This window comes from Triturus cristatus, chromosome 5_2 (genome assembly GCF_964204655.1).
Source record: "Triturus cristatus chromosome 5_2, aTriCri1.1, whole genome shotgun sequence".
In the NCBI taxonomy this organism is placed as follows: domain Eukaryota; kingdom Metazoa; phylum Chordata; class Amphibia; order Caudata; family Salamandridae; genus Triturus; species Triturus cristatus.
Window position 1 is genome coordinate 275632473 of NC_140588.1, and position 27074 is coordinate 275659546.

At 48.6% G+C, this 27074-nt stretch overlaps 1 protein-coding gene across 2 annotated transcripts in view; it reads left to right on the forward strand.

The window, feature by feature from the left end:
* The window catches only part of DCDC2 (doublecortin domain containing 2), a 568433-nt gene that overhangs the window by 176447 nt on the left and 364912 nt on the right, over positions 1-27074 (forward strand). The window lies entirely within an intron of this gene.

Sequence of the window (27074 nt, forward strand, 5' to 3'; positions counted from 1 at the left end):
ACTTCTGAAAGGATGAATGGATAAGTTTGATGGATAAGTTTGGATATGGATAGATAGGTTTGGGTATGGCTGGGCACATGGATGGACGGATGAACATAATGGTAAAAGGCTGAATGATGGATGAGAGAACAAATGGATGACAGAGTGTAAAGATGAAAATGTGTATATCAACAGGTGAATGGAAGGATGAAAGGATGAATGGATAGATGCTAGGATGGAGGAGACAAGAGAGCTCCTCTAGGGAGGGCGATAGTGGCTTGCTTTGTTTGCTTGGTGCCATAAGAGCTTTGGATCGAAGTGGAGGAGTATTTTAATATTCTGGCTCCTCCCTCGAGTAAAGGTCTGCTGTTCTTAACTCCACCAACTCTATACATTAAAGAGACTTTTGCTTGATACATTTGGGGGACAGCATTTTGTCCCTCGAGTTTTTGTTACACAACATTTTAAGAAGCAATGATTATATAGTTCAATGAAGATCCTATATTTGAGGCTTTAGTGTACCACCACGTGGTGCTGCAGGCTGAAGTTTTGTGCCATGTGAACAACGACTGAAATAGCTACTATTTTCAAACATTTTCCAGTCTGGGCCTACAACAAATATGGACTCCCCGTGCACCTGTGGCGGCGTCCCACTGGCTACGGATGGACACACGCCGGAGGTTTTAAACATCAAAGGCAGACCCGAAGTCATTTCTTGAGTGACCGTGCACCGTAGCGTGACGCCCTCTCCTCCTGCGAGCAACAAGCAATTTAATTAATTATTAAACACGCACATTTCAACTTGGTTATCATTCACCCTGCGCCACGGCTCCGCCGCCTGTAAACAGCTTACGCTAATTCCCGTAGTACTGACACATTTAGAAATATTTGACTTTTCCTGTTTGCTCACTTTGAGTTAATCATTTCTAACAGACTGATTCATTCTGTTGTCACCGAGAGGTCTGGCTTGTGAGTGAAACAGGATACGTTTTGATGATTTACGTGACAGGGTGTAATTGTGGCGTTTGCGTTGAATGCCCTGAGCGAGTAGGTGTTTGGTCAAACATTTGTAGGAGGCATGTATGCTGGGTCCGCCATGCTAGGTAAACAAAAGGAAATGCGTGGAGTTTGTCGGGTTTGGTATCTTAGCTCCACAATATTTTGTTGATAATTCCTTACACGCACATTTATTTATGTATTTGAAAGGTTTTATATTTCAGAGTGCTGTACTTTGAGGTTGAGAAGATGTGCTGGTAAAGGAAAAATAATTGTCACATTCAGTGACATTAGGCAGCAATAATTGCTCATTCCACAGTTAAAGCACAACTACTTATATTTTATTAGTGTCAGTGAAAATGAATGGGGTTCAATCAATCAATCAATCAATCATTACAATTTATAAAGCGCGCTTCATACCTGTAAGGGTCTCAAGGCGCTGGGGGTGGGGCTCTACTGATCGAAAAGCCAGGTCTTGAGGAGTCTTCTGAAGGCCAGCAGGTCCTGAGTCTGTCGTAGGTTGGTTGGGAGAGTGTTCCAGGTCTTGGCGGTGAGGTATGAGAAGGATCTTCCGCCGGTTGTTGTTTTCCGGATCCGAGGGACTGTGGCGAGGGCGAGGTTGGCTGAGCGGAGGTTTCGGGAGGGGGTGTGGAAGCTGAGTCGGTTGTTGAGGTAGGTGGGTCCGGTATTGTGTAGTGCTTTGTGTGCGTGGATGAGGAGTTTGAAGATGATCCTCTTGTTGACGGGGAGCCAGTGCTGGCCTCTCAGGTGGGGGGTGATGTGGCTGCGGCGGGGGACGTCGAGGATCAGTCGAGCCGAGGCGTTCTGGATTCGTTGTAGTCGACCCAGGAGCTTGTTTGTGGTTCCTGAGTAGAGGGCGTTCCCGTAGTCTAGTCTGCTGGTGATGAGGGCCTGGGTGACGGTTTTTCTAGTGTCGGTAGGGATCCATTTGAAGATTCTGCGGAGCATTTGGAGGGTGTTGAAGCAGGATGCGGAGACGGCGTTGACTTGCCTGGTCATGGAGAGGGTGGAGTCGAGGATGACCCCCAGGTTGCGTGCGTGGTCTGTGGGTTCCGGGGCTGCACCTAGCGATGTGGGCCACCAGGAGTCGTCCCAGGCTGATGGGGTGGGTCCGAGAATGAGGACCTCCGTCTTGTCTGAGTTCAGCTTCAGTCTGCTGTCCTTCATCCCGTCGGCTACGGCCTTCATTCCTCTGTGGAGGTCGGCTTTGGCGGTGTGGGGGTCTTCAGTGAGGGATATGATCAGCTGGGTGTCGTCGGCGTAGGAGATGATGTTGAGGTTATGTTGTCGTGCGACGTGGGCGAGCGGTGCCATGTAGATATTGAACAGTGTCGGACTGAGGGAGGATCCCTGTGGGACGCCGCAGATGATCTCGGTGGATTTCGAGCGGAAGGGTGGGAGGCGGACGCTCTGGGTTCTGCCGGAGAGGAAGGATGTGGTCCAGGCCAGGGCCTTCTCTTGAATACCGGTGTCCTGGAGGCGTGCTGATAGGGTGCGGTGGCAGACTGTGTCAAAGGCTGCTGATAGGTCCAGGAGGATGAGGGCGGCTGTTTCTCCTTTGTCCATCAGGATCCTGATGTCGTCAGTGGCGGCGATAAGGGCGGTCTCGGTGCTGTGGTTGCTGCGAAAGCCGGACTGGTAGGGGTCCAGAATGTTGTTGTCTTCGAGGTAGCGGGTTAGCTGTTTGTTGATAATCTTCCCTGTCACTTTTGCCGGGAACGGAAGCAGGGAGATGGGCCGGAAGTTCTTGAGGTCCTTGGGGTCTGCCTTGGGTTTCTTCAGAAGGGCTTTGATCTCGGCGTGCTTCCAGATTTCCGGGAAGGTTGCTGACTCGAAGGAACTGTTGATTGTTTTTCGGAGGTGGGGCGCGATGGTTGTGCTGGCTTTGTTGAAGACGTGATGTGGGCAGGGGTCAGATGGGGATCCGGAGTGGATGGAGTTCATGGTTTTGATGGTGTCTTCGTCGCTGACGTTGGACCAGGCGGTCAGGTGGCTGGTGCGGGTGGTCGCAAGGGTAGTGGATTCGATGGTGGGTGCGGGGGTGTCAGAGTTGAAGCTGTCGTGGATGTCCGTTATCTTGCGGTGAAAGAAGGCCGCCAGGGAGTCGCACAGGTCCTGTGATGGTGGGATGTTGTTGATGTTGGAGCGGGGGTTGGAAAGTTCTTTCACGATGCTGAAGAGCTCTTCGGTGTTGTGCGCATTGTTTTCTAGGCGGTCCTTGAAGGCGGTCCTCTTGGCGGTCTGATGAGTTGGTGGTGCCTGCGGGTGGCGTTTTTGAGGGCTGTGTGGCTGTCTGGTGTTCGGTTGTGGAGCCATTTCTTCTCCAGCTTCCGACAGGTGTGCTTGGAAATCCGGAGGTCTTCGGTGAACCAGGTTGCTTTCTTGTTGGTGTGGTTGGTTGTGGCGGTCTTGAGAGGGGCGAGGGTGTTGGCGCAGTCATTGATCCATTGTGTGAGGTTGGTTGCGGCGGTGTCTAGGTCGGTGGGGTCGGTGGGTGGTCTCCGGGCGAGGGTGGTCGTCAGTTGGTCTTCGGTGACCTTGCCCCAGCAGCAGCGCGGCAGCTGTTGGGTGCGGTGGTGTGTGATGGGTTTCCTGAAGGTGAAGTGGACGCATCTGTGGTCGGTCCAATGGGGTTCGGAGGTGTGGTTGAAGGAGACGTGGGGACTTGTGGAGAAGATGGGGTCGAGTGCGTGTCCCGCGGCGTGGGTGGGTGTCATCACAAGCTGTTTGAGTCCGAGGTTGGCGAGGTTGTCGATCAGGGTGGTGGAGTTGGCGTTATTGTTGTTCTCGAGGTGGAAGTTCAGGTCTCCGAGGAGGATGTAGTCCGTGGAGGCGAGGGCGTGGGTACTGATGAGGTCGATGATGGTGTCGCTGAACAGTGGTCGGGGTCCGGGGGGGTCTGTAGATGAGTGTCCCTCTGAGGGTTGTGTTGGGGTCGGTGTGAATCTGGAAGTGCATGTGCTCGGCGGTGGTGATGGTGTTAGTTGAGATTCTGATGGAGTCTTTGTGGACGATGGCGATTCCGCCTCCCACTCCGTTGGTGCGGTCTCTGCGGGAGATCTTGTAGCCCTGTGGGATGGCTATGGCGATGTCTGGTGCTGAGGTGGTGTTCAGCCAGGTCTCCGTCAGGAAGGCGACGTCGGGGTCGGTGGAGTCTAGGAGGTCCCAGAGTTCGATGGCGTGTTTGCGAGCGGAGCGAGTGTTGAGGAGGATGCATCGGAGGTGGTTGGGTTCTTTGGCTGGTTTTTTGGTGGGCTGGATGCTGGTGTAGCTGCTGTTGCGGCAGGTGAAGGGTCCTTTGGTGCGCTTCGGGGTGGCCGGGTAGCAGAGGTGGGCTCGTCCGGAGTTGAGTGCGCGGAGGGTGCTGGAGTCGTAGTGCAGTCTGGCGCTGGGCGCTGTCCAGGCGCGGACGGGCGCAGACGGGCTTCACTGAAAGATGTTCTTGAAAACAAGTATAATAAACCTGCATTCACACATTTATCACTAGAGGGCAGAAGTCAAATCCAATGCTAATGTCATAGTACAGTTCCAATTTTAAAGAAAAAGTAACTGGGCCCATCTTCTCAAGGTGCGTTTAATCAACTTTTATCACATAAAGGGGCATATTATCAAGAAACGGCGTTAAAATTATCGCCACTTTAGCGGCAGAAAAATGCCGCTAAAGCAGCGATAATGGGCTTGATAATATGCCCTTGAGAATTCCCAACAGAAGCCCATGTTCTGGTGTTAACATGGGCTTCTATGGGAATTCTCTGCGGCATATTATCAAGCCCATTATCTCCGCTTTAGCGGCAGTTTTCTGCCGCTAAAGTGGCGATAATTTTAACGCCGTGCTTGATAATATGCCCCTAAGTGATTTTAACCCTTGCCTGCTGAGTCTGCTTAAATGCAGTGGGGCAGATTTACGTTTCCTGGTGCATCCCTGCAAATCAGCAGGGATGCGCTAGGAAACTTGCAACACGCATCTCAATCCTTGCGCCACCACGGATGCACCTCATTTACAATGCGGTGCATCATGGCGCAGTGGAATGCAGATGCGTGTCGCATCTGCTGTCGTAAGGTTGGCGCAGTGCTGGAGTTGTGTCGCGGGTGCGACGCAACTCCAGCACTGTGCCAACCCTGCCTATGTCTAACATGGTGCGTCAAGCCTTACGCCTGCTTCAAGCAGGCGCAAGGTTTTGATGCAGGGGGGTCGGAAAAGTGACTGAGTGAAATCTTGTAGATTTCACTCAGCCACTTTTCCGAGGCGTTCCTGCGCCGGAACGCCCCCCCCCCCTGCTCCAAAACGCCCACATGAAACCTGACGCAGGTTTCATGTGGCGCAGGGCTTTACAACGTGACACATCTCCCTAGATGCGTCACGTTGTAAATACCCCGCAGCATGGCGCTGGCTTTACGCTGCCGCTGCGTCACAGAAGTGACGTAATGGCGGTGCAAAAGTGGCGCACTGGGCTTGTAAATCTGCCCCTTTGTTCGTGACTTCCACACCTAAAAAACCCCAGCATGACCAAAACCATCAATGCAGATTCACTGTGAGTAATGTGCCAATAGTAGCTACAGCCGAAAACCTAAAAATAAATGATATTCCCAGCTTGTAGTACTGCCTTAAACTTATCTCCCACCCCATCTGTGCAAACTTAACCATAATTCTCACACTCACTGTTACTTACGACAGAAGGTGCATGCTGATAATTGTGTGAGCGTTTGTATGTTTTTGTCTGAACAGGTAGGGAACTTGATACTGAAATAATATGGCAATAGCACTTTCATTCTGCTTTTTGTGGGTAGGTGAAGTGTCTGATATTGTGGGCTTGAATTGTTGCTTTGCGATTATGGTCATGAGGTGTTATTGTATGGTATAACAGTGTATGATAGTACCTAGGGAAACCATGGATGCAATACCAGATGATGTACATTTTGTAATGTAGTACTTTATGTATGAAGACATATTTGGCCTTGGTTAGAGTCTACAGAAGTGGCATAAACCTTAGAATACGAATCACAGATCATTTGAGGTTTTGTGCTGCAGTCACCATTAGACCACTTTGACTATAACTTCCTTTCAATTTTAGTTTATGAATAGTTTCGATAATAATGTCTAAGACCGGCGATGTATGTGACTAGCAATATTTGCAAACAGCTGGGCTAGGTAGGGACAGGTGGACGCACCAACGCATACAAAATGGCCCCAGCTAGCGTACTTTGTGCATGATTGTTGTTCATAAAACTTTTCAACATGTAGAGCACTGGTGCATGAGCACTCAGCTCTTGATTTTTGCTTAATAACTAAAAAGTGGCTTGACAAATTGTTCCCAATTAAAAAAGGTGCTATATTGTGCTAAAGAACTACACATTTTGTGTACTGTCATATAGCAGTTCGTGCAGAAAGTTGAATATCGAATTTCCCATATTATTTGGAATATTCACTGCATTTTGGATCCCTGTTTTTTACCAATCTACACATAATGTGGCACAATGAAAGTAATATTTGAAGGTTGTTTCTTCTTTGTTTAAATTTGGCTAAGTGGTTGAGGGAAAATTATTAAAGGTGCAATAATGATAAATGCTTCATTGTCAATTTGATTCTTCAACTAAGTTTTAAACACTGATTGATGTAACCACAAAAAACCAGCAACAGTCGTTGCTTAATTTGAGAAGTATAGGAGCATTTCTAAGTAATCTGCATTATGATGGTCCAAAGAAGGTGATCATTTTCCCTGTCATTGAGATTCCAGAATATGCTGATCTGGTTCTTGAGGCCTAGCCTAAATAAATACTTCTCTGCATCACTTGAGAATATGCTCAGCATAGTCTACCCAAAGGAGGGTTGGAGCGCACCCCAGAAGCGTTGAAAAGGCATGTGTTGATTAAAGAAATAATGAATATTTAAAAAAAAAAACTTTTTTACCTTGTTTGTTTGAGGCAAGAGTTGGTTTGAAGCCACCCTCCACATCAGTGGTTTTTTTTTTGCAGAGTTTTATATAGTGCGAACTTGACCCGAATCGGGTATCAGAGCCCTTTACATAGCACCAGTTACGTTCCATGAGGACACACACATTCATTTTGGTTAGGCACAGGGAGATTACGTGATTTGCCCAGAATCACAGGATGTTCAGCGTCGTTGTCGAGACTCAAACCCAGTTCCCCAGATTCGAGGTCGACCGCCCTAGCCATTAGGCCAACTCCTCTCCTCTCTTAATTTGTGCTAGTGTTTTCCAGTGCCCGGCACCGGCATTTAATTATCAGAACCAGCTCTAGGGCAGACCACTACCTGGCATTGTTGTCTTTTTTAATTGTGAGGTGAATACAACAGTCATGTTTATTAAGTCAATATATACTTAAAACTAATCAAACCAGCCTCTTATGTCATTATTTTAGCTTTGTGTGGCCGGACATTGTCTGAATTGCCAAACCTGTAGGATTTCGATGCTTAGGTGTTATATTGGTACAGTCAATAGTGGCGCTGGCAGGGTATGGGTGGTGAGGCTGCTTTAGCCTTCCAAGAAGGGCCCCGGCACTTAATTTCTTACAAATTAAGCACTGCTCCATATACACCCAACTCTCTCATGATGGTGGGTAGGGAGGGTTTCACATTTAATATTGGGTTATAATCTGTAACCCTCATAACACTTCACACCTTCCCAAGGGCTGAGGGTGGAGTGACCTGCTGCCTTCTACCCTGTGCCCCATCTAAAATCAATGGCCTCACACAAGGGACACGTGATAGAGTCATCCAAGGAATGAGCACCGTCCCCCATCCTCACAGCCCTTGGCCTCTCCTACGGACTTAAGGGTGCATTGAAACATCCACAACCATGCATTTCAAAGGGCGGGAGCGGGATGCCATATCAGTGATGGAGTACTGGGGAAGAGTAATGAGGGCAAACAAGAACGAGGGTGACAAGTAGGAAGACGAAGGAGGAGAAGTAGGGGAGAGGTGCAACTGGTGGAAGTACGAACGTATGGATCCATGAGATGGGGGAATGAATATGAAGAGGAGGATTGAGGAGACACAAGTACAAGAAGAAGGAGGAGGAAAAGGAAGGCTAAGGACGAGGAATGAGGGTCGGGTGGAGGAAAACGAGGATAAATGAAATGGAGAGGGAGGAATAGGAGCACAAAGAGGGGCACAAATCAAGGTGAAGAGAAGAAGAATGTCTAAGGAGGAGAATGAGGAGGAACTAGGGCAAGAAGGAGGGAGAACAAGGAGGAATGAGGGTAAGTACTAGAAAGAAGGAGTACAAGAATGAGTGTGAAGAGGAATGTGAATGAAGAGGAGGAAGATGAGTTACTAGAGGGTTGAAGGAGAGCAAAAGAGACCGCAACTGCTGGAGCAGGAGAAACCGACACTGTTGTTGGTTATGTTCGCGATGTCCATGAGGCATTCCTAGGGGCAATAGTGGTCTATGGCACTGCAACCTTACTGCTGAGTCTACAGGGCATCTAATACCAGCCTCTGAGGCTGGTTTAATATTTGGCGGACAGATTGTACTCCATTAGTGCGACGGAGTAAATTACTCCATAACCCTGACGCAGTACCAGCCTGACAAATTCAGAAATGTAGAAATTCTACCATTCATGGGAACCACCATCAGTGCCATGTTGTGAAAGTATTGGAACTTTGCTGTACGGCCCCATCAAACATGATGGAGCTGTACGTCAAAGTTTCACATTTTTATTTTTATTTTTGAAAACAAAACCCCAAAGTGGGTTTTTGTATTTGGAAAAAAACAATGCCCTCCTCGAGTCATCTCTCATAGCGAGGGCATTTTTTGTTTTTTTTCTGGCCCTTACTGCCAGGGTTCTCTCACCCGTGTTTGATCCCATTTAGTTCATATTTGCCTCCAGTCCCTCCCTCAAAGAACCCTTTTTGATGCAACAACAGCAACAAATATTGGATATGACACCTTAGAACCAGGCATCATGGGTAGTCTTTACTCTTAGGGCAATTACAGTATTTTGATAGTATTGTCAATCACATCTAGTTACCATACAATAAATCACACGTGGGCTACATGGGGTTCACGTGATCCATGTAGACTGAACAATACGGTCAGTGTGCTGATGACACTTTCATTTGAATACAGTACATTTTATTTCAATCAATGCATATTCTCTGGGTAATCATTAACATTTGTTATTTTTTCTAGCTATAGGTGGGGGCCTGTAATATCAATTAAGAGTCAGAATGTTAAGGCATTTTCTTCTTTTGTCTTCCTACTTGCCTGAGTTCACCGAGGAAGCCTTACTTTCTTTCAACTGAGGCCTGAATTTCCCCACTGCATGATTCTCTGATTAACAAGCCAGCTTTCTGTCCCACATGTGAACTGTGCAGTACAAACCATCTACTGTGACCAGGGTAACTGGAACAATGCTGCAGTGGGGGTCAAATTATGTAGTAGGTTTATCTGAATTATGAGGCAACACAAGGCAAATTATGCGACATAATTCAGCACATTCAGAGGCAGTATTATTTTGTTGTTTTGTAATTTTAGCTTAATAATACCATCTGGGCAAATGTTTAATCTTATTAGCACCATTTCTTTATCTGAAAACATCAATCAGGGCCTGAAAGGTGGCCAGTTAACTTCTTCAAAGGGTCTGCTGCTGCATAGGACCGTGTGTGGTACATTTTCATTGTCCCTTTTGGTCTACGTTCCTAAGCAGCATAGTTTGTTGAATTCTGTTTTTGCAGGATTATGTGGCAACTGTGGTAATCCATAATTATGTCGCAGCTGCAGGGTTCCTAATTCTAATGAGCCTGACTGTGACCAAGAAAGAGAAATCACCTCTAACCTATGAAGAACCTATTCATTAATCTTAGCATTAAGGGTGAATGATATCTGGAGTTATTCCAGTGCTATATTGTCGCTATAAACAAGAAAGCACATTCATCAAATTCCAACACAGATGCTGACAGTTTTTTTTTTTTTTTTTAATTTTCAAAAACCTTTATTGGCAAGAAGGAGATACACAGGGCAGCAGCCCGCCGTTCACTGAACAAGAACCAGGTGCCGCCAAACGGGCGGGTCCCCTCACTGGCAATAACACAGCCATTCAGCCGACATCCCGGAGGACCGGCGGCGTCTTGATTACCCAACCCATGACAAATGCACATTCCTGAGCCTGACTGCGCACTGCAGCTACGCTACTTCTAGCCTATATAGTAGTCTGTGTATGACTCGGGGAATCGTAGACTGTCAGCCTGTACAGGCGAACCCAACCACACTCTCAGGAATTCCAATCACAACCCTTACCCCCACCCTCCCTCCCACCCCACGCACGCACACCATCTTCACTGGTCAGACTTCCTCGCCTATGTATGTCCGCTGTCACGGCAGCCCCTATCAGCCAGTTGCAGCATTCTACCACTGTCAGACCGCATGCCTCACTACCCCGCACTTCCACTCTCACGGGACCCCCGCTCCCAGGTCCCCATGGGGCCTACTGTAGGCCCTCCCGCATGCCCCTCGGGCAAACGACCACTCCAACTCACGATGCCGCACCACACCACCACACAGTCACCCTGAGTCCGGATCAGAAGCCGGTGCGCACTTCGCAGGAGCACGCGCCTCAAGGACCTCCCCCTGCGCGCCACCACCAACTGTCGGCACTGGGGCAGATGCTGACAGTTATATGGAATTCAGAGGACTGGTGAAGGTAGCAGATTAGGTTGAAGGGTGTGAACAGATGTATTTTAGTTCACTTCTGAAGGAGAGTGACTCTTAGCCTCGCCGGTGGAGAGTTTGCATCAACAGGCAGCACTGCAGGAAAAGGCTTGATTTGCAGTTTTTGATTGTTTACACCTTTGGAATTTCTGCAACTTCCATCTCATAGCGTGTGTGCCTCCTAAGGAAGGCCGTGGGTCATGCTAGTGTGCACATTGTACCAGACCTGGAGATTGATATGCACTGCAGCATGATTTACGACTCACATCTTCAAGCAGCAGCCAGCCAGCATTGCTCCTACTTTGGCACAGGCCTTCCATTTGTAGACTCAACCCTGTTGTTCCATCTTTGAACGTGGAGATCCAGGTTCGAATCCTGGCCTCGGCTAGGATTCTATTGGAGCAGGGTCAAGACGGACTTGCATATGGCTGGGTCTAATCTCAGGTGTTATTGTGGGCAAAAGAGCAATGGGTGGGATGCTCCCCTGGGGATTGCCAGTGGTTAGTCTGTTTGCAGGCATTCCATTCATCACTGTTTCTTTGATTTATACATCTAGTGACTACCTGATACATTGTCAGTGCCACTGGAATTATGCGGTAGGGAAGGGCCAAATTATCCAGCAGGGTTGAGTAAATTATGCGGCAGGAAAAGGCACACTTTGCGGCATAATGCGGCACATTTTGAGTTAGTATTACATCGTTAGTTTGTCATTTTTTAGGTCGAGCTTGGGTAGCGCATGCGCTGCTCTGCGAGGCATGCTGTATTCAGGTATGGACTTGAAGCTCCGCCCATCTTTTCAATTGACTTCTGTTACTGTCCTTTCTAAATGGTTACTTTTTATTCATGAAAAGGCTTAGTAGTCCCTCCTTGGTGCCTCCTTGTCTGCATTTGTAATCTCCCATAAGGACTAGACTTTTTACTTCTGTTGTTACACGGTCTGTTTTATCTAAGTCTGTGAGCACTATTTTATTTAATGCTTTTATTCTAGCTGCTGTTGCAGGCACGACAGGCTCTCCCTAATGCACCCGATCCTGGACACTGCGATTTATCTTTGAAAAATGCTCCCTGCACAGAACAGCACTTCTGCTCAACAAATGCTTTTTTTTTGTAAAAGCGCCCCATGCCGCGCTTTCACTTTAATGGCAGCCGGGCATCTTTCTTTAGACGCGGGTCGTCTAAAGAAAGGGGCGTTGCCGGCGATAAAGTAAAGAGCGGCATAGGGTGCTTTTACAAACAAGCATTTGCAATGCAATAGGTCTCGCATTTGCAAGAGTTTAAGCTATTGGCATTGTAAATGACAATGCCTTTTATTTATGTTTGAAAACCAACACATAAACAAAAGGTATTGTCATTTACAATGCCAATAGATCAAAATCTTGCAAATGCGAGACCTATTGCATTGCAAATGCTTATTTACTCTGGGATCAGGATTTAGAATGGGAATCTGTGTTTCTGCATAGATTATCCCATATATTTTTTCCATTCCCATGCCCTGTCTTGAGCATATTTTATCGGGTTAAAATGTGTGGCCCTTATTTATGATGGCTTACGCTGCATTTGCATAACTTCTTTGTGATGCTGCAGCAGCGTAAACAGTGCGCCACACTGCCCTCTATTTACAAAGTGACTCATCTAGGCAGGTATAATGTATGCAGGGTGGGCATTCCCCTTAAAAAAAGCCTCGGAGAAGTGGCGCAGTGAAATCTATGAGATTCCACTGTGCCACTCCTACGACTTGACTCCGTCACAATTCTTACGCCTGCTTCAAGCAGGCATAAGGAGTGACGCAGGGCCTTTTACATGGGACTCGCCCCATGTGTAATGACACATTGCTAAAGTTGCGCCAGTTTACCGATACACTCCAGCACTGCATCATTAAAGTGCCACTGGATGCATCAGGATTCCTGACGTATCTGTGTAATCCTTGCAACATGGAGCATCGTAGTGTAAATATGGCGCATCTATGATGTCGCAAGGATGGCGCAAGGAAAACTGTTGCATTGCCGTATTTCCCCAGCGATGCAATACTTTTCATAAATGAATCCCTGCATGTGGAAAGAAACTCTGAAGCCTGGTTGCCCTTTAGACTGCTTTTAGAGGAAGGGCAAGTAAATCAGGCTAAATAAGTAATAACAGTGGGTGACGGAAGTGGTAAACTCTTTAGTTTTTTTCCATCGATGGTAAACAAATGATTTGCATCCAATTATAGCATTCTGTCAGACCCATCAGAACTCCTAAAATACCTCTTCCAATTTAATGTGTTGGAAGAATTTGATTATAGAAGTGGTGAACAGTCTGTGAATTTTACCAAATGTGTATTAGCAGCGCAATGTCAAATTTCTCAACACCTATGAGAGGGCTAGTTATCAAAGATGTCGGTATTTGCTGGCGATGGGAGCCAAGTTGACAATATAAAATCCTTTCTAGTACCTTTCCAAGGCAGTAAAGGTATGTGTTAAACCTGGCATCATTGGCATGAGTCTCTCCTCCATTTTTTTCTGTTTGCCTCCTCTGTTTACGATGTTTTTGCTGGATTATTGCTTTGGGCACTGTGCCACTGCTGATCAGTGCCACAGTGCAAGTGCTCCCTATGTTAAATTGTTACATTGATTGGTGTTACCATGATTGGCTTGGTTGACTTACTGTTCAGACCCTAGTCTAGTGCACTGCGTGTGCCAAGGGCGTGTAAGTTAACTGCTGCTGGTGGGCTTGCAGCACTGGTTGTGCCACCCACAGAAGCAGCGTGTAAAATGTGTCTCAGGCCTGCCACCGCAGCGCCTGCGTGCAGTCCCTGACTGCCATGTCGACCTGGTAAGGAAACCTACTTGCCAGTCTCTAAACCTTCACTTTGCCACATTTCAGACACCTCTATGGTAGGCCCTAGGGCAGGGTGCATTGTTGGTAAAAGGTAGGTCATGCCCTGATGTGTGTGGCATGACCTAATAGTGAATTACAGCCATTTTCGTTTTTCACTATTGAAGGGCTACCTGCCTCCCATAGGCCAGACTGGGCAGACGGATTATTAACTCCATTATAATCTATCTGACTCAAGGAGCATGGTAGCGAGTCGAGTTTAGTATCCCTGAACTCAGAATTTAATAACACACCCTTTAGGATGGATGGTTTTTAAATTCTATGTTTGAAAATAGCACTTTTAGAAAGTGGCTATTTTCTTGTCCAACTATCTCCCGGTCTCTGCTGGTTTGGTGTGTGTGTCAGGGGCTGGGTGGCTCCAGAGGTCTGAACGAGTCAGTGTGGGGTGAATGGGGCGTTTACACATAGAGTGAGGGAAGAGTAGCCTGCCCTGCCTGACACAAAACTGGCTCCACCTCCTGCTGGGCGACTGATAGCCCTGCTCCTGCCAGTGACAATACTGGCTCCGCCTCCTGCTGGGCGGCTGAGGACTCTGCCCTGCTCAGTGAATAGGCCAGGTGCCTCTGCCTGGCAACACCCACAACAAACCTGAGATGGTGGGAATCGCCCTGCTTGGACAAAGGGAACAAAGGGAAAAAGGGGTATAAGAGAAGGACCCCTGAACCAAGAACTCAGATCACTTCTGACAAGGAAACCTGTACCAAGGACAAGAAACCTGCTGATCTAAGGACTTGCCTCCCCTTTCTGCCAGAGTGCTGTTTTGCTGTGGAGGAACCTGAAAGCTGCTTCTTTATTTTTGCCAAGGAACAAGGAGAGAGGAACTTGGTGTGTACTCTCTGAACACTTGCTAGGAAATCTCCAAGGACTGGAAGAGTGCCAGTCTCCTGCTGAAGTCACAGGGCCAAAGGACTTCACCATTTGCTGAATTGCTGGAAAGTGTTGTTTCCAGTACACAAGGGAAAATCTGCAGTCTCGACGCCGCCGACGCCGCTGAATCCAGCTCGACATCGTGAGTAACGGCTCCAGTGTCCCGAGCCTTCGACGCCGGCCGCCGGGCCCGATCGACGCCAGCAGCAACGCCAGTGAGCAGTGGGTATCGGCCCCGGCTCCAAGTGACCCCGTCTCGACGCCGGTATCGACGCCAGTGAGGAGTGAGTATCGGCTCCACCTCCAAGCGACCCCGTCCCGACGCCGCTGCTGATCGCATCGACTCGACGCCCTTCTCGACGCCGTGAGCGCTGCTCCGGCCCGACATCCCTCGACGCCGCTGCGGATTGACCCGACTCCGAGGCACGATCGACGCCGACCTCGACGCCGACACCTCGACGCCGTGGATCATCATTTTCTTCGTTTCTCAAGGTACTGTACTTGTGGGGTCTGTTGCAACTCCAGGCTCGACGTAGCGCTCCTCGCGGTCGACGCCGAACCTTGGGAATCTTGTAGACTCGACGTCGTGTGACTCCTGTGGGGGTTACATTGTTGCCAGAGAACTGTGCTCAGAAGAATACTTTGCTAAAGAACTATTTGCCAAGAAGAAACCTTACTTGAACTATTATTTTTCCTTCCAAAGAGTATTTATTAAGACTGTGGTATATTTTTGTCGTTATTTGGTCTTGTGCTAAGCCTTATATAAAAATACTATTTTTATAATAACTTCTGTGTCGTGTCCATCTGTAGTGTATTCACTTTATTACTGTATGTGGTCATAAATGCTTAACACACTGCCTCTGAGATAAGCCTGTCTGCTCTGCCAAGCTACCAAGGGGGTAGCAGGGGTTATCTGAGTGTGTAATCCCCTTTCCCTGACTAGAGTTGGTTGGTCCCTATTTGTCAGAAGTGTATACCTCTGCCAACTAGAGACCGCCGGTTCTAACATTGGTGGTCAGCGGTGAGGATTGAACTTTGCATTTATGACTCATGTGCAGTGATTAGTGTGCGCTACATAGTGAAAGCAGACCATAACGCAGCCACAGTCCGTTTGGTAGGATATTCTATTTTTGTTCTCCGCTTTCCTGGAGCTTATTTTTTTAAACACTGCCAGTTTTGACCATGGAGAATGCCGGAGCTGCTACACCTGTGGAGAATGTTGTGGGGGAATTCGATAAGGAGAAGATAGATTCCTACACGCTAAAAGATCTAAAAGGATTTTGCAAGCAGTTTAAAGTTCCTACCACAGGTGTCTCAAAGAAAGAGGGCTTCCTCAAAGCGCTGAAGGCCTGGTTAGAGGCCAGAAATCCCTCTGATCCGGTGGTGGTACCGGAAGAGGAAGAAGAAGAGGAAGAGGAAGAGCCCACAGGTGGGCCAGTGTCATCTCCAGGCAGTAGTGCGTCCTCTAGGAGCCTTTCCCCCGAAGAATTAGAAGACAGGGAGAAGGAGAGGGGGTACAAGTTGGAAATGGCAAAACTTAAATTAGGAGGGCAGTTGGAATTAGAGAATGCGAGAAGCAAGAGAGAAGCTGAAATGGAGAGCAAAAGATTAGATTTTGAGAGAGAGAAATTAGCGTTTGAACGTGAGAAGATGGTGAGGGAGATGGAGCTTAAAACTAAGAGTTTAGAGTTGAATCCCTCTGGTGGCAGCACTCCATCTGTGCCTGCAGAAAGTAGGTTTTATTTTCCTAAAGATGTGATCAAAGATTACAGTAAGAATGAAGATATTAGCCAATGGTTTAAAGCGTATGAGTTAGCATTGTTGGCCCACCGGGTCCCTGAGAAGGATTGGGGAACGGGGTTGTGGAGCCGCTTTACAAACGAGGGGAGAGATACCTTGTTGAGCCTTCCTGCTGAGGATAGGATGTCTTATACTCATATGAAAGATGCTTTAATGCTGAGATATGGCTTAACTCCAGAAAAATACAGACAAACCTTTAGAGAATGTAAGAAGTTGCCTGGTACTACGTGGGTTGAATATGTGTCTTTTTTCTGCAGAACCATGGATGGTTGGATAAAGGGTAGCAAGGTTGATAGTTATGATGCTCTTTATGATTTGTTTGCTTGGGAGCACTTGTCTAATAACTGTTTTCCAGAGCTACGCCAGCACCTTGTTGATAGCAAGCTATCTAACCCTAGAAAACTTGCTGAGGAGGCGGACCGCTGGGTCAGTACCAGGGTCCACAAGGGTCCAGTGGGAGACTCAGCCAAGGGTGGGCAGGGTCCCCAGCAGAAGAGTGGGGGGGACAGGGGTAAACAGAGGGAGTTTCAGAAAGGGCCCCAAAGTAGTCCCCAAGGGAACCAAGGGAAGGGTTCCCAGCCTCCCCCTGTAAAGAAGCCAGAGGCCCCGACAGGTAAACCTGTTCACAGGGGCCCCATGACCTGCTATGCCTGTAAGCAGGTGGGACACCGTTATTATGATCCCCAGTGTCCCATGAAGGATTCGAATGCACCGCCGCGTGCACCCCCTCGGCAGGTAGCGAGTGTAGCCCTGGGAGGGGAGGAGATGGGTGCCCCCGGTGGGTGGGGTCCCGCAGAAATGTCCCTGGTCTCTTTAGGAGACGTGGAAATGGTCCCTCCAACCCCTCTGCCTAGTAACACTAAGAAATATAGGCAGTGGGTGACCATTAATGGCCATAGGGTGGAAGCTCTCAGAGACACCGGAGCGAGTGTGACAGCTGTCAAGTGTCACTTGGTGTCCAGAGAGCAGGTGGTCCCTCATGCATTCTACCCCGTTGTAGCTGCTGACAACTCACAGAGTCAGTGTGAGGTAGCTCAAGTTCCCTTTGAGTGGGGGGGGGTCTCAGGTACTCTTCAGGTTGCTGTGAGGCCCGCCATGCCTGTTAATTGTCTCTTGGGCAATGATTTGGAGGACTCGCCTTGGGCTAAGGTGGAGAGGAAATCGCATCTGGAAATGTTGGGTCTGCCTGAGTGGGTGTGTGCGACCACCCGGTCCATGTCAGTCAGTAAGGGTGTTGATGGGGCCCTGGAGCCTGAAAGTATGGCCCAGGTCCCAACCGTGAAGAGAAGAGGCAGGGGGCGCGGGAAACCGTCCCCCATCGTCCCCGCGGTCCAGGAGGGAGCAGACCCTGAGGGGGATGCCCTGGAACCGACAGGAGAACAAGTGGCCGAACTGGGAGACCTGCCCGAGCTGACCCATTGGCAGCAGGATGGTGGTCCCTCCGGGGAGGAATTTTGTGCTGAACAGAAAGTGTGCCCTTCTCTTGTGGGTATGAGGCAGCAGGCCTCAGCCCAAACGACAGGTGATCAGTCAGGATCACATTGGGTCTACTGGGAGAACGACCTCCTGTATAGCGAGCCTAAGGCTGCTGAACCTGGGTCAGCCCGTGTGCTGGTGGTACCCCAGCGCTTCAGAGCCTTCCTACTGGGGTTGGCTCATGACGTTCCGTTAGCTGGACATCTGGGGCAGGACAAGACCTATGACAGGCTTGTCACCCATTTTTATTGGCCCCAGATGAGAAGGGATTCAGATATCCATTGTAGGACCTGTCAAACTTGCCAGGCAAGTGGGAAAAGTGGGCGGAAGCAGAAGGCTCCCCTCCAACCTTTTCCCGTCGTCAGTACCCCCTTTGAGCGAGTGGGAATTGACATTGTGGGGCCACTGGACCCCAAGACAGCCATGGGCAACAGGTTTATCCTGGTCTTGGTGGACCATGCCACCCGGTACCCGGAAGCCATCCCTCTCCGCACAGTGACGGCCCCCGTGGTGGGACGGGCACTGATGGGTGTTTTCTCCCGCATGGGGTTCCCCAGAGAGGTGGTGTCAGACCGGGGCACCAACTTCATTTCGAATTATATGAAGTCTCTGTGGAAGGAGTGTGGGGTAACCTACAAGTTTACCACTCCTTACCACCCTCAAGGTAATGGGCTGGTTGAGAGATTCAACCGGACCCTAAAAGGCATGATCATGGGTCTTGAAGAACCAATGAGGCGTAAATGGGACGTCCTCTTGCCATGCCTGCTGTTTGCTTACCGTGAGGTGCCACAAAAGTCTCTAGGGTTCAGCCCCTTTGAGCTCTTGTATGGTCACCCGGTAAGAGGACCTTTGAGTCTGGTCAAAGAAGGCTGGGAGCAATCTCCCAGGAAACCTCCCCAGGATGTATATAGTTACATGCTGGCCTTTAGGAACCAGACTCGGCGCTTCAGAGATCTTGCTCAGGCAAATCTGGAGGCCAGCCAGGAAGAGATGAAGCGGTGGTACGATCAGAATGCCACTCTGGTTGAGCTTCAACCTGGTCAGAAAGTTTGGGTCATGGCCCCTGTGGAACCTTGTGCGCTCAAGGACAGGTGGACTGGACCATTTGAGGTTGTGGAGAAAAAGAGCGATGTCACCTACTTGGTGGACTTGAAGTCTCCCAGGAACCCCTTAAGGGTCCTGCATGTCAACCGGTTAAAGCCCCACTTAGAAAGGTCCGAAGTGGGCATGCTCCTTGCCACAGATGCTGGGATGGAGGAGGAGAGTGAGCCTCTTCCTGACCTCCTGTGTGCAAAAGAAAAAGATGGGTCAGTGGATGGTGTTGTCCTCTCTGACACACTGACCTCCGAGCAGCAGCAAGATTGTCGCCATCTGTTGGTACAATTCCCTGATCTGTTCTCCTTAATCCCTGGTGTCACTCAGTGGTGTGTCCATGATGTGGACACTGGGGACAGCACTCCTGTGAGGCACAAGGCCTACAGGGTGACTGAAAAGGTCAGAGCATATATCAAGGAGGAGGTCTCCAAGATGTTTGCCTTAGGGGTGGTTGAGTCCTCTAGCAGTCCTTGGGCCAGCCCAGTGGTCTTGGTCCCAAAGGCTGCAGCGCCTGGTGCTTCACCAGAACTTCGGTTTTGTGTGGATTACCGAGGACTCAATTCGGTCACCAAGACTGACGCGCACCCCATCCCCAGAGCTGATGAGCTCATCGATCGGTTGGGGGCTGCCCGGTACCTTAGTACGTTTGATCTAACGTCTGGGTACTGGCAGATCGCCTTGACTGATGGGGCAAAAGAGAGGTCTGCATTCTCCACACCAGATGGGCACTACCAGTTCCGTGTGATGCCCTTTGGGATGAAGAATGCCCCTGCCACATTCCAGAGGTTGGTTAACCAGGTACTGGCCGGGCTGGAAGATTTCAGCGCCGCCTATCTGGACGATATAGCAGTGTTCAGCGCCAGCTGGGAGGAACACTTGCGCCACCTCCAGGAAGTGTTGTTGGCCCTGCGCAGAGCAGGCCTCACAATCAAGGCTAGTAAGTGCCAGATTGGGCAGGGTTCAGTGGTGTACTTGGGGCACCAAGTAGGGAGCGGCAAGGTGGCCCCCCTGCAACCCAAGATAGATACCATCCTGGCTTGGGAACCGCCCAAAACCCAGACTCAAGTGAGAGCTTTCTTGGGTCTCACGGGTTACTACAGGAGGTTTGTCAAGGGGTATGGCAACATTGTGCACCCCTTGACCTCGCTGACTTCCAGGAAGCAGCCGAGACTTGTGATCTGGACTGACGCCTGTCAGAACGCCTTTGACACCCTGAAAACTGCAATGTGTACAGCACCGGTCCTCCAGGCACCCGACTTTTCAAAAGAATTCATTGTCCAGACAGACGCTTCAGAGCATGGTGTGGGGGCTGTTCTAGCACAGATGAATGAGGAGGGCCGAGACTTACCTGTAGCCTTCATCAGCCGGAGGTTACTTCCCAGGGAACAAAGGTGGAGTGCGATAGAGCGTGAGGCATTTGCTGTGGTCTGGGCGCTGAAGAAGCTAAGACCCTACCTGTTTGGGACTCACTTCCGGGTTCAGACCGACCACAGGCCCCTCAGATGGTTAATGCAGATGAGGGGTGAGAACCCAAAGCTGTTGAGGTGGTCCATTTCCCTACAGGGGATGGACTTTACGGTGGAACACCGCCCTGGTACAGATCACGCCAATGCTGATGGTCTGTCCAGATTTTTCCGCCTTAGTGATGAGGACTCCCTGGGTGAAGGGTAGTTCTCCCCACATTTCAGCTGGAGGGGACACGTGTTAGACCTGGCATCATTGGCATGAGTCTCTCCTCCATTTTTTTCTGTTTGCCTCCTCTGTTTACGATGTTTTTGCTGGATTATTGCTTTGGGCACTGTGCCACTGCTGATCAGTGCCACAGTGCAAGTGCTCCCTATGTTAAATTGTTACATTGATTGGTGTTACCATGATTGGCTTGGTTGACTTACTGTTCAGACCCTAGTCTAGTGCACTGCGTGTGCCAAGGGCGTGTAAGTTAACTGCTGCTGGTGGGCTTGCAGCACTGGTTGTGCCACCCACAGAAGCAGCGTGTAAAATGTGTCTCAGGCCTGCCACCGCAGCGCCTGCGTGCAGTCCCTGACTGCCATGTCGACCTGGTAAGGAAACCTACTTGCCAGTCTCTAAACCTTCACTTTGCCACATTTCAGACACCTCTATGGTAGGCCCTAGGGCAGGGTGCATTGTTGGTAAAAGGTAGGTCATGCCCTGATGTGTGTGGCATGACCTAATAGTGAATTACAGCCATTTTCGTTTTTCACTATTGAAGGGCTACCTGCCTCCCATAGGCCAGACTGGGCAGACGGATTATTAACTCCATTATAATCTATCTGACTCAAGGAGCATGGTAGCGAGTCGAGTTTAGTATCCCTGAACTCAGAATTTAATAACACACCCTTTAGGATGGATGGTTTTTAAATTCTATGTTTGAAAATAGCACTTTTAGAAAGTGGCTATTTTCTTGTCCAACTATCTCCCGGTCTCTGCTGGTTTGGTGTGTGTGTCAGGGGCTGGGTGGCTCCAGAGGTCTGAACGAGTCAGTGTGGGGTGAATGGGGCGTTTACACATAGAGTGAGGGAAGAGTAGCCTGCCCTGCCTGACACAAAACTGGCTCCACCTCCTGCTGGGCGACTGATAGCCCTGCTCCTGCCAGTGACAATACTGGCTCCGCCTCCTGCTGGGCGGCTGAGGACTCTGCCCTGCTCAGTGAATAGGCCAGGTGCCTCTGCCTGGCAACACCCACAACAAACCTGAGATGGTGGGAATCGCCCTGCTTGGACAAAGGGAACAAAGGGAAAAAGGGGTATAAGAGAAGGACCCCTGAACCAAGAACTCAGATCACTTCTGACAAGGAAACCTGTACCAAGGACAAGAAGCCTGCTGATCTAAGGACTTGCCTCCCCTTTCTGCCAGAGTGCTGTTTTGCTGTGGAGGAACCTGAAAGCTGCTTCTTTATTTTTGCCAAGGAACAAGGAGAGAGGAACTTGGTGTGTACTCTCTGAACACTTGCTAGGAAATCTCCAAGGACTGGAAGAGTGCCAGTCTCCTGCTGAAGTCACAGGGCCAAAGGACTTCACCATTTGCTGAATTGCTGGAAAGTGTTGTTTCCAGTACACAAGGGAAAATCTGCAGTCTCGACGCCGCCGACGCCGCTGAATCCAGCTCGACATCGTGAGTAACGGCTCCAGTGTCCCGAGCCTTCGACGCCGGCCGCCGGGCCCGATCGACGCCAGCAGCAACGCCAGTGAGCAGTGGGTATCGGCCCCGGCTCCAAGTGACCCCGTCTCGACGCCGGTATCGACGCCAGTGAGGAGTGAGTATCGGCTCCACCTCCAAGCGACCCCGTCCCGACGCCGCTGCTGATCGCATCGACTCGACGCCCTTCTCGACGCCGTGAGCGCTGCTCCGGCCCGACATCCCTCGACGCCGCTGCGGATTGACCCGACTCCGAGGCACGATCGACGCCGACCTCGACGCCGACACCTCGACGCCGTGGATCATCATTTTCTTCGTTTCTCAAGGTACTGTACTTGTGGGGTCTGTTGCAACTCCAGGCTCGACGTAGCGCTCCTCGCGGTCGACGCCGAACCTTGGGAATCTTGTAGACTCGACGTCGTGTGACTCCTGTGGGGGTTACATTGTTGCCAGAGAACTGTGCTCAGAAGAATACTTTGCTAAAGAACTATTTGCCAAGATGAAACCTTACTTGAACTATTATTTTTCCTTCCAAAGAGTATTTATTAAGACTGTGGTATATTTTTGTCGTTATTTGGTCTTGTGCTAAGCCTTATATAAAAATACTATTTTTATAATAACTTCTGTGTCGTGTCCATCTGTAGTGTATTCACTTTATTACTGTATGTGGTCATAAATGCTTAACACACTGCCTCTGAGATAAGCCTGTCTGCTCTGCCAAGCTACCAAGGGGGTAGCAGGGGTTATCTGAGTGTGTAATCCCCTTTCCCTGACTAGAGTTGGTTGGTCCCTATTTGTCAGAAGTGTATACCTCTGCCAACTAGAGACCGCCGGTTCTAACAGTATGAGATTGCCCTGTTTGGATAAGATGTCTGGAACAAAATTTGTTTATCAGGTTTGGCCTAAACACAGCTTTAGCTGTCCTGCCAACCTCCTATTTTCCCAAATATATGAAACAAAAATACTTACATATACAGGAGCTCTCAAACAACACTCTTTCATCATTGATCTGTTCGCATTTCACTCAAATAATGCTAGTCCCACCAGAACACAAACTATACATCAACAGACCAGCCTGCCTATTTCAGCCATGCAGTGCTTTCACCTTGAGTGACTGCATTCGACCTTTACAGATGTAGACGTATATGTTTAAAAAAACACTCCCCAAGATTAAAATGTTTTAGACACTTGTACTTCACAGTGTCTGCTAATCACTATGTATAGTGGGTTAACATTAACTATTTCAATTACATCTAAGACAGTCATTTTAATCTGCAATGTTAAATCATCACTAGAAACCAACTTTCGTATATTACTTTATCGTATAGAAATCAAACACAAGTCATTATAGTACCAACTGTGTATATGTAGAATTTAAGGGTGATGCCACACACCCTAAGAATTTTGATAGACATTTCAAGTATGTGAATTTGACTTGAGAGGGACATCTAGTAGTTATGTGAGATACTGCAGCTTCATGGAAGAATTTACAGGCTTTTTCCAACTTGAGAAGGACCTCTAGTAAGTACTTGAGGAACTGCAGCTTTGTAAATATGTGTAAGTGAATAAAGTATACTTTCATGGAATTTCTTTGCACCCCTGACATTTTGCTTCTTCCCACCATAGCATACCACACAGGGCAGGGGGCTTTAATATAAGAGACTGTGATTATTGCCACATTTGTATAGTCCCATTCAAAAAACAGTTTGCTAACAATAAGGTTGCAGGAACTTGGATTTACCAGTGATTGCTAGTGCTTTATACTAGAAAGCGGTCACAACACTTTCATAGTGATCAAGACATTTATTGAAAGTTGCCAGCCTGGTGTTTTCAAGAAAAAAATCATAATCAACAATATGTACATAAAAAGAATTATTATTAGTCAGCCATCTTTATCCATGAGACTGCTCAATTGCTATACACATTATGGTCCCTACCACTGCATCACACACAGTAGGTGAATTAATTATCCCACTTCATCCATTGAGTACATTTACTTCAAGGCAACTTTTGGGTTGCACACTCCTAAAAATCCACCCAAACATAGAAACATGGGTCTGATTACAATGGCGGGGAGACCGCCACCGAAAGGCTGTTGGTGGCGGTCACCCCGCCATCGTAACCAACTTTACCGCTTGCCATATTATGATGGCGGGCAGACGTGTGGCAGTCATAAAGACTGAATGCCATGCATCTGACGGGCTCCTTCAGCCTGCCAGGGCAGCAGAGGGGCTCGTAGTCCCTACAATGCTGGTGGTGCCTTCCAGGCACCGCCGTAGGGATTACAATGTCCCTTTCTGACAGCCGTTTATGGCGGGTTACCCGCCATAAAAAGGTTGGTGGAAAGGGACATTGGGGGCCGTAGCGGGCCCCCTTTCCCCTGGTCCTTGGTTGTGGGTGTTGGGGGGCACCTGTGGTGCCCCCTACGTATCCCTGTACCATGTGGCAGGCACCGTATAGTGCCTGCCACGGTAGTGCAGGGATATGTAACATGTCCCGCTTTTACATTATGGCGGGTGCTGCAGCCAGCAGCACCTGCCCCAATCTAAATATAGGCGTTGCGACCACTGTGGTGGCGGTCGCATTGCAATGCCTACTATGGGACAACCTACAGCATGTCGGGCGGTCCCAGTCCCCGATACGATGGCTGATGGACTGAAGTCCATCCGCCGTCGTAATCAGTCCCATAGTTACCTTAAGGTACTTGTGCTTACCAGTAGGAATGTGCATAATTCATTTATTTTTTGCGTAACCACTCAAAATTTTGACAAGATTATTCTGAATTACGTATAATTATGCAAAATGCATATCTGTCATTTTGTGCTATATTTTAGCACTAAATTAATTTTTGTGTCAAGTTTTGTCACAATTGCCCATTTAAACAAAGGCATCGCAAACAATAGCTGCTCATGTTCTGTTGTTCTCTTGTGTTTGCTGCAAATGGCACACAGTTACCCAAAGTGGCGTTATGGCGTAAATTTAGTAATTTGCTGTAACAAGCATTACGTGAAATTCTCGAAATTATGCTAATTACTCGGGCCAACGTTAAATTTGTCCAGGCTTACTTACCACTGAATGGGCATGCACATTTTTATGTTAAATCCATACATCCTCATGTTAGTGTAGGTTATTTAAAGCACTTGCATTTGAGTCGAGAGGGACCTCTATAACAAATTGAGGTACTGCAGGTTTGTGAACAACTCGCACACCTCAAGAAAAATGATAAATACACACTGTCACACTTCCATCACTGCCACAACTCCTCTATCAACTACAATAGTACCCACACACAATCCCAAATGCCTTCTTCACTCGACTCACAGTTACTATAGGCTTCTTCATCTGGGCTGGAGGGACACTCATATTTTAATGAAGAATGCTATAAGTCACCATATGATGGGGGGACAGGCGTGGAAGATGTATATTCCTCCTATTCAGCGGCACATCTCTCAGTGATAGACTGCTGGTTACACTCCCCTCAGTCTGAGATGGCCCTCAACTGTTGCTACCACTGGTGACAAGATGGGTTCTGGACCTCTGGCCTGCGACTCTCAGAGACTTAGGATGACACAATTGTCTCACTTAGGAGACGCTGCTGTGTATGTACACCATGCGATTTGATGTGATCCCCCTTGAGGGATTCCGGGATGGCATCTGATAGGTGTGTCCACCCTGAGGGACGTTATGAATGGGACACAGATGGTTTCCAATTGAGCACCTACACACCTACTTTGGCATACATAAACAGAAATTCTTCCACAAACTTCAACTTCGTCATGCCTTGCACCCTTACATGAGACACTTGACTGACCGCCCGAACATAACCCTTTGGAGAGCCGTCTCCTCACATGGCAGAGTCAACACAGGGAAATCTCTCTCATTTACTGAACCATCACAAACAATTCACCTGACACTTTAGAACTTTCACATAAGGCTTGGGAGAAGGACCTCTGTGACTTCTCTGAGGAGAAGTGGTGCAATGCCTGAATAGCCATGCAGTTATGGGCGATCCATCTGTGGATACTACACAGAATATATATCACCCATGCCTGATTGTCGCACTTTTAGAGGGCCCCTTCTCCTGTTTGCAACAGGTGTCTTTCGGCAGATGGTGACTTCCTCCACACCATTTGGTCCTGCCACTCAATCCAACCATTGTGGGGAGGAGTGATGAGGACAATGAAGGAGGCATTAGGCCGGCCATTGTAGACCAAACCTACCCTCGCATTGAGGCACCTCACTGATGAGCTGGATCTCAGTACATATCAGTTAATATAGTCTTATAGTGGCGATGAGGGACATTGTAAGGGACTGGGGAAACACGGCCTGTCCATCATTAGAGCGGTGGACTAAGGAAGTAGACCAGTGCATGATGCTGGAATTGCTGGTGTGCAAGTCTAGAAGCTGCCCCCTAGATCACATCAAGATCTGGTTGGGTTTGTGTGAATACAGTGGTTTCATCCATATGGGGGGGATGATCTTTTCAACAACTATCAAGTCGAGACCTGAGGGGATATTTTCCTGACATGAGATACGATTGTGTAGATTGTATTTCTAGATACTCTGTACAGGGCCTTAGGTCAGCCTCTTCAGCCATTGATTTCTTTTGCTCCGGAACCTTCAGTATTGGCTTGAGACTTGGTCAGTCACATCTCGAACTAGCGCACAAGTGTATTTTATTCTCACAGTTTCTCTATTGGCTGTTTGGGTGTGTCCTTTCTCATCCATAGTAATGCATAAGGGACTATATTACATGCAAAATTAGAGGGGGCCGGCTCAGCAACACTCAGTGGAGGTCTCTAGCACAAACATCTGAAATGGATGCCACAGAATCGAAAACAACGCTTTTTTCTCTATCATCGTTTCCAGATGCTTTTGCTTGTATTTAATGCTAGGCAAACAACTATTGGCAAAACCAGTCGGCGCAATGTTGTACCGATCCACATACAAATGTCAACCATTTGGCTTTGTCAATGCCTCCCTATTTTAAGCGTTTGGCAAACATTGCTCCTGCCGAAAGAGGTATTGATTAGCTTAGTAGTGAGAGAGCCCTTGCTGCCACGCTCAGATAACTCTGTTTGAGGAATCTTCTGGGGTCACAAGTGCACTTTCTTGCAGGTAAGTTGATCCGAATTTCAGTGG